The sequence below is a fragment of the Triticum dicoccoides genome, chromosome 7B (assembly GCF_002162155.2).
Source record: "Triticum dicoccoides isolate Atlit2015 ecotype Zavitan chromosome 7B, WEW_v2.0, whole genome shotgun sequence".
Classification (NCBI taxonomy): domain Eukaryota; kingdom Viridiplantae; phylum Streptophyta; class Magnoliopsida; order Poales; family Poaceae; genus Triticum; species Triticum dicoccoides.
The window spans coordinates 610,942,388-610,950,869 of record NC_041393.1 but is presented as its reverse complement, the minus strand read 5'-3'; the positions used below and the strand labels follow the sequence as shown (position 1 = coordinate 610,950,869).

The window sequence follows — 8,482 nt, the reverse complement described above, 5'->3', positions numbered from 1 at the left end:
GTAGAGATCCATCCAATTAGGAGAAGCAAACTCAACATTACATATCTTAGTACAAAGCGGAACTGATACTGTATCTTCTTTTTGGCATTATAAGCTGCAGAACTGGAGTTAGACGCTAATTGGTTTGATGCCAACATTTGGTAAATCAAAAGTTATCAAAATTTGGCAAGTTTTTGTGAGCTTGGCAAGAAACAAACCAATCAGTAGCCAACATTTGGCATTTGCCAAACCTTGGCATGCCAAATTTTGGTATCAAACCAATCATGCTCTTAATCCTCTCAAATCCCTCAACCCCTACATTCCAACTGAATTTGTGACCTCCATAAAAACATTTATGTCTCATCAGCTGAGCTGCAACTTGATTCCTGGGGTGCTTCATATTTAAAGATGTGATGTTGGTGTTTACAGTTTTATCTTTAACAGCTAATAAGGTGCAAGACACATCCATTGTACAGAGGAATTACGTAGTTTGTTGTGTGCAAGTAGGCTCATGTGAACATCAAGCAATCAACTAAGAAGATGCAGCAGCCAGATGCACCATGGTTTCCCTTCTCATGTAAATCAATAACACTCGAGCTATACTGCCAGTGGAGTATTTAAGTCGGAGCATGATCGGCCAATTAAAGATGAAAACTGATCATGGAATTTCAGAAGAGGACACTTCTCAATGAGCTTAGTATCATCGTAGGCCTCCTTGAGGAAGACGGTACTTCTTGCTCCCTTGTTAGTGATGTAGAAGATACCATGATTTTTTACTAAGCAAAGAAGTAGCTTGCATGGCAGCCTGTACTCATTATGGAAGACTTCTAGCTTATCAGATGTCAGTCGTTTCTGCATTGTCAAGCTTAAGATCTCATGTAGAACAGCAACAGATCGCTTTCGAGCCTGTGGAGTTGCAGGCTCCACTCTCCTAGCATTCAAATAAGGTGAAGGAAATGCCATCTTCTGCCACCTGACAACCTCCTCAAGGTACTTGCGGTTGGGCCTAAATCCTGCTGGATACTTTAACTTGAAAGCAAAAGGACCCAGTATATTCCCATCTTTAGGAACCCCTCTATAGTCCATTTGGAAACCATCGAATTCAATTTTTCTTCTCGTGCTGTGACTGCTAGTGAACAATCCCAACTCTCCAAACACAGATGGTCCAAGCCTCTCACACCACGGATTGAAAAAAAATCAGGGTAACTAGGAATCAACTTGTCCTTGAAGTTTTTTGGTAAACCCAATTCAGGTTGGATGAGCTCAATCTTCTCTAAAGGAATTTGGCAGTCTATCGACATCATTAACAGCTTCCTCAGATTTCTTACCAAGATAGGTTCCATTAGCTCCTGTGCCAGGATCTCTTCACCAGAAATATTTCTTGCCTTCTCAGTAAGCGTGACAGCAATGGGCTCACGCGATGTACTTCCACCAGAGACATGGAAGATATTGGGATGGCGCTCGATAAGTGAAACAAAGTTCCATTTTTGGACAAAGCCAACCTCCTTTTCAAGGTCACGTACAAGTAGTGATCCTTTCTTTTGGGCCAAGATGAGCTCACAGAGACGAAGGAGGAGAGCGGGCTTCTTTTGGAGATCCATGGCCTTGTCGAGGCCAGGCTCACGGTGATAAAGCTTCTTCTTTGGCCGGCGTCCATGACCAGCAGAAAATGAGGACATTTCCTTGAGTTGTATCAAGGAAAGAGATCTGGGAATGTAAGATAAATGTTCTGCCAATCTTCTTCTCATCAAATTTTAGGTCTTAAATGCAAGTCCGGGCAGGCACCGCAGATCCCAAGTGATCAAGAGCGCAGAATAAAGAAGCAGAAAGTTGTACTTCAAGTTCTGCAAAACAAAAAGGGACAGAATGTTCAAGCCATTTTAAACAACATAAGCTTTGCAACTAAAGAATCAAATTCATAATACCAAGAGCCTGTGTCTCAGGTCCCAACAATTCCCATTTCAGAACAACAACTCATCGCAGCAGAAGCCCAGCCAAGAGCAAGTTACAGGGTGTGCCACCTCCAATTTTTTTTACTGACATCACACGCATAATACAAAATTGACCGAAAGAGCCATATAAATAGCTTAGTCAAGTCTCACAATTAGAGTTTACTAAATACTCCCTCCGAAAAGAAATATAAGAGCGCTTAGATCACTAGAGGAAGTATGTATGAAATTTGCAAATGTAACAACACAATTGGTTGGCAAGATGAAAAAGCCTTACAAGAATAAAAGATAACATGGGTACAAAATTTCAACATTAAACTACTTTCCGCTTTTGCATTGCCCTAAAAGCATCAACTACTCATACATCATCTTCACTTGCTCTCAAGAATATAGTTCGCTCAATAAGTGTCACCAAGCGATAGTTCATGAGTTGATCACCTATACCATTTATCGATTTATCCTTCACTAGACTCACTGCAGAAAATACTCTACTACTCCGTAGCTCTGAAGACTGAATTGAAGTAGTACTGAACTTGGCACTGTAGGAGTGTACTTGTAATTTCTACAATCACACTAGTTAGTACCTCGAGCAGTTGAGCTCGATGCGGCGTTTACCTGTCGCGTTCCGGACAACAGGACGTCACCGGCTGGAGCTCGCCGGCGGCAGTGGACAAGACGAACAGACTGCTCGTGCTCGGAGGTCGAGTTTGGAGTCGGCCGCGGGCCGCGGCCGTGAGAGAGTGAGGACGGCTTTATGGGGAACGAGGAGTGGGGAGCGAGGGTCACCGTAGCCGAGGAAGTCGTGGAGGAGGGAGGAGGGGGGCCGGCGCCGGGGCGGCCACGCCAATCGTGGAGCCGCCGGAGTGGAGTGAGGATGGCTCGATCTCGATGCGAACAGCCGAACAGAACAGCACGGGTAACGGGCTAGATCGAGAGCTCCTATACGACGCCTGCGGGCGACAAATTGACGACCCTTCGCACAGAGCGGGAACCAACTGGACCGGGCCATTTTGGACGCAGCGAAGGGGAAACCACTGAGGGTTTTTTTTTAGTGGGAAACCACTGAGCTATACCTCCCAACAACACTGCAGCATCTGGTTCACTGTAGCGGCCTGCCACTGTATGAGGGTTCACTGTAGTGAATTGGTGTTTTGGTCGCTTTTTATTTCATACTGTTATAAATAAACATTGAACATTTTTGTAATATACGTTGAATTTTTTAATATATGATGAACATTTTTATGGTGCATGCTGAACTTTTTTGTAATATATGATGAACATTTTTGAAATATAGTGAACTTTTTTTTATATACACTACCAATTTTTGAATGTGCACTGAACATTTTTGGAATATCTGTTGAACATTTTCTTAATATATGATGAACATCTTTACAATGCACGGTGAACTATTTTGTACTCCCTCCATCCCAATAGTGTAAAGTTGAGTCACTTATTTTGGGACGGAGGGAGTAATATACAATGAACATTATTTTAATATACAATGAACATTTTTGCAATACACTATGCAATTTTCTCTATAATACACAAGAAAGAGAAGAACTGAAAAAATAAAATAAAATAAAATAGAAAAAAGCAAAAAAGAAAATGAAATGAATAAACAAAAACCAAAAGGAAAAAAGGAAACAAAACAGCAAAAACGAAAAAACAGAATCATGTGTCGCTACAAGGTTGAGGCTTTCTTCGTCTTGAAGAGCCGTGAACACAATAGGTGCGTCAAGGCCGGCGTCCGCAACATCTGTTTCGGGGCCCAGGGCACCAACGATTTAATGTGGCCTATCTACGCCTTGGGATTCAGCCCATCCAACGAGGAGCGCAGGCTCTTCATGATCTCCTCATCAACAGCGACCCAAGAAGAAACCTATGTAGACGTGTACACCTTAGAAGACAAGGATGGGTGGCATGGACTCCCCTACCTCTCCCGACATTGCCTAGCGGAGAATGGCTGGCAACCGGTGCTCGTCAACGGCAAGTCATTCATGCATAGTGCATGGACGTTACGGGGCATGACATCCAAAGCCGATTGAAGTCATGGATTGGATCCGATTGAGTGACTTGGATACAATCCAACTGGACGACTCGAAAGGATTCTCATGAGAAGATCCATATTGTTTCATAGCTAATATGATTGTTTGTGATTGTTAATGCTTATTTTACTTCTATGCATGTTGGTGGTAGTAGTATGATCCCTCATATGATGTCAATTAAATTTTGCCTCCCCAAATGTTGCAACATCACAAGTCAAGTGTATCTAGTGGTTGGCCTATAAAATTATGGCGCCATTGGGTCTAGTTAAATTGATGGGTTCATGTCTACAATTATATGCAGGGCATTGGTTAAGTTGATGGGGCTATCGAAACATGTTCGGGCCTAGGGGCAAAGGAAGCCAGAGCCGGGACATGTCATGTTGTCCGATGAACATGAGTCACATGAAATTCGATTAGCAAGTGTTTCTTACCATTTGGTCTAGTCTGCTAGCAGTGATTTTGCAGCTCACTAGGCGGCTTGCTCAACTCAGATCTTGAACCATTGTCAACTAGAGGAATCTTTATCTTAGGGAGAGTATTTCATGATTAAATTATTTAATGGGAATTACTTTTTGATGAATATAAGTCTTAGTGTTTTTACATATTTCTATTGTAGATCAATGGCACCATCTGCTCAAGTTTTCAGATTTGCATTGTGTTCTATTCTTAAGAAATATAAACTTAATGGAATAAACTTCACAACTTGGTACATAAATCAAAGAATTGTTCTCAGGCATGATAAAAGGGGCATGTTCCAGGGTATCCACTTCCAGATGAACCGACTGCAAGTGCTAATGCTACTTCCTGGAACGCTTACAAGAAACTCCTTGACGATTCGACTGAAGTCAGTTGTCTCATGCTTGCCTATATGGAGCCAGACATGCAACAACAATGTGAGAATATAGAGGCTTTCGATATGATCAAGATTCTCAAGTGCATGTTTCAATCTCATGCAAGGACTGGGAGATTTAATGTCTAGAGGACCTTACTAGAGTGTAACTAAAGGACAGTGATCCACTAAGTCCACATGTAATCATTTGGCAAACAAAACCACATGTTAGGCTTCCCTTTAGGCCAACAATGGACACAAATACAATTCTGGCTTCACTTTCAGCTAGCTATGGCTTGTTCATATTAAAGTACCATATGAACAACATGCATAAGAAGCTCACTGAGTTGCATGGGATACTTAAGATGATAGAGCGGGACATTAAGAAGGCTAAGGCAAAGGGCAAGGATTAGGATATGATCCCTTGAACCATTGTGCCTAAGTTAGGGTCGGATTCGAAGACCACATACTTTTATAGCAAGGAGGTCGGTCATTGGAAGAGTAATTGCAGGAACTTTCTTGCCGAGAGGGGCACGAAGGTGGAAGTGTGACTTCTACCAACGATACACTTGTTGCATTTACCTTACTGACTCAGCTAGTAGCCATGGAGCATGCCAACTACGAGGTGTGTCCCAACCCCTTGGCCTAGTAGGAGGACGCAATGATTGCCACAACCATAGTCGGATCAGGGAGGGGGGTTGATTAAGATTTCCTCTCTCAAGATGGACTTGGAAGTATATCTTCATTTAACAATGGATTAGAAGTATCTAAGTTAGTTTAACATCGAGTTAGATCTATCTATGTATGTTAGTCTATGATATGTTCGTTTCGATTTAGAACTACTATGTTTGGTTTGTATTACAATTCGAAATCTAAATAATATTTGTGGAATTGTGTTTGAATCACTATGTTTGTGTATGAATGTTTCTTTTTGTGTGTTTGAATAATTTTATATGATGAAATGTACGAGTGCAGCGATTTGGTGCCCAGACTCATCCGAACATGGTAGACAATTGAACATAAAAAATTCACAAAAAATACTAGAAAAATTTGGAGTAGGATAGCACAATACAAAGAGAGATAGGATTTTTAGTTATAGGTAACTGAATTTTAGGCTAGCCGTGGGAGTAGAGAAAACAAAGATTCCTACCATCTTCTCTCTCTTATGCCTAAAACTTCTTTTAGGTCACCAAGTATACATATGTTGCTCCTTCATTTTATATACAAGGTCACTTCATTTTATTATGTCTAGTTTTGACCATTCATTTTACCAACAAAAATGTGAGTTTTATGCCACAAAAAGTATGTAATTGGATGCACATTTCATAAAACTTTTCAATGATATATTTTTAAAATTATAAGTCAAAGTTTGACATAAAAAATGAAGTGGTCTTCTATAGAAAAACGGAGGGAGTATTGGAGATTCTCTTAGGGGCTCAAAGAATTAAGAGGGAGACGAGGATCCACCTTCGTGTACCTGAGCCAAGTCGATGTGCAGCCTTCCTCCCACGGACATGTGAGAAAGCGATTCTCCGGTGTGGACATGGCGGTGGCAGATGGCAGTGGTGGGCGTTGTCACTCGCTAGGGAGAGGGAAGTGAAACCTATGGAATTAAGAGCCTTTTTTTTCCTCCACGGGCGGATTGTGCATTGTTCATTTTGTTTCCTTTTTAACTATCTACATGTAGATCAGCTAAGAATCATCAAGATTTGATTAGCAACAAATTTCAGATCAGTCAATAATATGCTTCCACCTAATCAGCTAGCACTTCCATGGGGAAAACTATTAGAGCTCGGTATTTTCAGAAAATAAAAACTTTTATTCGAAGTACTCGTTATCCTGATCACGGAATGGAAAAGACAAACGATAGATTAAATCAACTTCCAAACCGACACTCTAGGTGGCCAGATTGGCAACCAGCTCCTTGAGAAGATGGGGGCAGCTCCTCATCAGATGCTCAAAGCCATCACTAGCCGTGAGTGCTTTGAATTTGCCCAAAGGCGCGACGAACTCGAAGCATGCATCCTTGAGCGCCCCACAACAATGCTGCTCGGCCAGCACCAATATAGTTGCCACCGTGCTGGTGTCCAAGTGTCCGCGCAGCGTGTCCTCACACTTCGACTTCAGCTTCGCCAGATTATACCTGTCTGCCACCACGAGCAAATGCTGAGCCATCGGCATCACCTCTCCCGCGTCTATATGCGGCAATGAGTCGGTGTAGACGAAGTGGAGCATGGTCTTGAAAACTTTAGCTTCTATGCCGTCCAGCCGAACGCTAGCGTCCGTCCTCTCCTTCATAGGACCGAGGAGCTCCGCCTTGAAGACTGAAGAGCTAGCCGCCAGCACGCACCTGTGTGCGGGAAACGTCTCGTCCCCGACCTCGAACGTGACATCGGCCCCGTCACCAGTGGAGAGGAGCTGGCCAAAGCGTTGGTGCATGTCAGACGAGAGCGAAGGCGCTGGCACGACGGACTTCGGACGGGCTCCGTGTAGATGTCCATTGCCATGGTAATGACACACCTGAAAGTGAAGGTATCATCCTTTAGGTAAGCAGATTGGTCCAGTTCATTCTTCCTGATGAACTGGTGGAAACCACAATGTCCACTTTGCCTGGAGAAGGTCCATGAGTTGCTGGCTTTGGTGTAGGCTGGCACGGGGTTCCCATCCTGGTCCAGCAAACTGATCTGGACCTGCACGCTTATTGTGTTGATGACGTCGGCGGGTCGAGGCAGAGGTAGATAGCTATCCAGTCGGGGTAGCCGGAGTAGCCGTTGGGGTAGTACTGTAGACGCCAGACACGGCCTCCGATGACGAACTTCTCAGACGTCATGGAAATGCCGTGACCGAGCCCCTTGATCACGGAGTAGCCATCTATCTTGAGGTCATGAGAGGCGGAGACGGGCCCAGCCCGCGCGACAATGGCCGACGCGGTATGCGACGGCTGCTTGCCGCCGCTGGATGAGGACGAAGAAGAGTTGGCCATGGCAAACCCTAGCTGCGACTTGGGAGATGGTACGGAGAGATGAGATCGATCGCTCCGTCTTGGCAGATTGGATCATCGGAGGTTTAAGTAGGGAAAGAAATAAGAGCAAAAGCCGGCCGGATGGGAATGATTGATTGAGCACGCCCTGAGGGCTGATCAACCAACCCTAACCTGAGAGCCAGCCCAATGCACGCATCTACGGACGGCACGCCCCGAATGGGCCGACAGGCCCAGTAATAGGTTTATTAATTTCTCCACTCAGTTTTGTTTCTCTCGTTTTTGACTTTTCATTTTTCTGTTATTTTTTTACGTTTTTATACATTTTCATATTTTTTTTCCAGAAATGCATATTCCGAAAACAATTTATTAAGTTTAAAAAACTGTTTGTCCATGGTTAAAAAATGTTGATAGCTTTAAAACAATGTTTGTAACAAACAATTGTTCACGTGTTTCTACAAAAATGTACATGACTTTATAAAAAAAATTAAACAAGTATACCAAAATTTTCATAATTTTTTATAACAATCTTCTTATTGCATACGACAGATAAATCTTGTATGAAAAATAGTAGACACTAGAAAATACATTTTTTACAAAAAATATTTATCATGTATTTATATGATGTTAAATGTCTATAAAAAATGTTTCTGATGTATTGGGGCACCTAGGGCTGTTATGGCAAGTCATAGGGAAAATA

At 42.8% G+C, this 8,482-nt stretch overlaps 2 pseudogenes; both read right to left on the bottom strand.

Moving 5' to 3' along the window:
* Positions 1–507: 507 nt before the first annotated feature.
* Positions 508–2,806, bottom strand: LOC119341479 (annotated as a pseudogene).
* Positions 2,807–6,698: 3,892 nt separating this feature from the next.
* LOC119339215 lies at positions 6,699–7,785 on the bottom strand (annotated as a pseudogene).
* Between the last annotated feature and the right edge of the window lie 697 nt (positions 7,786–8,482).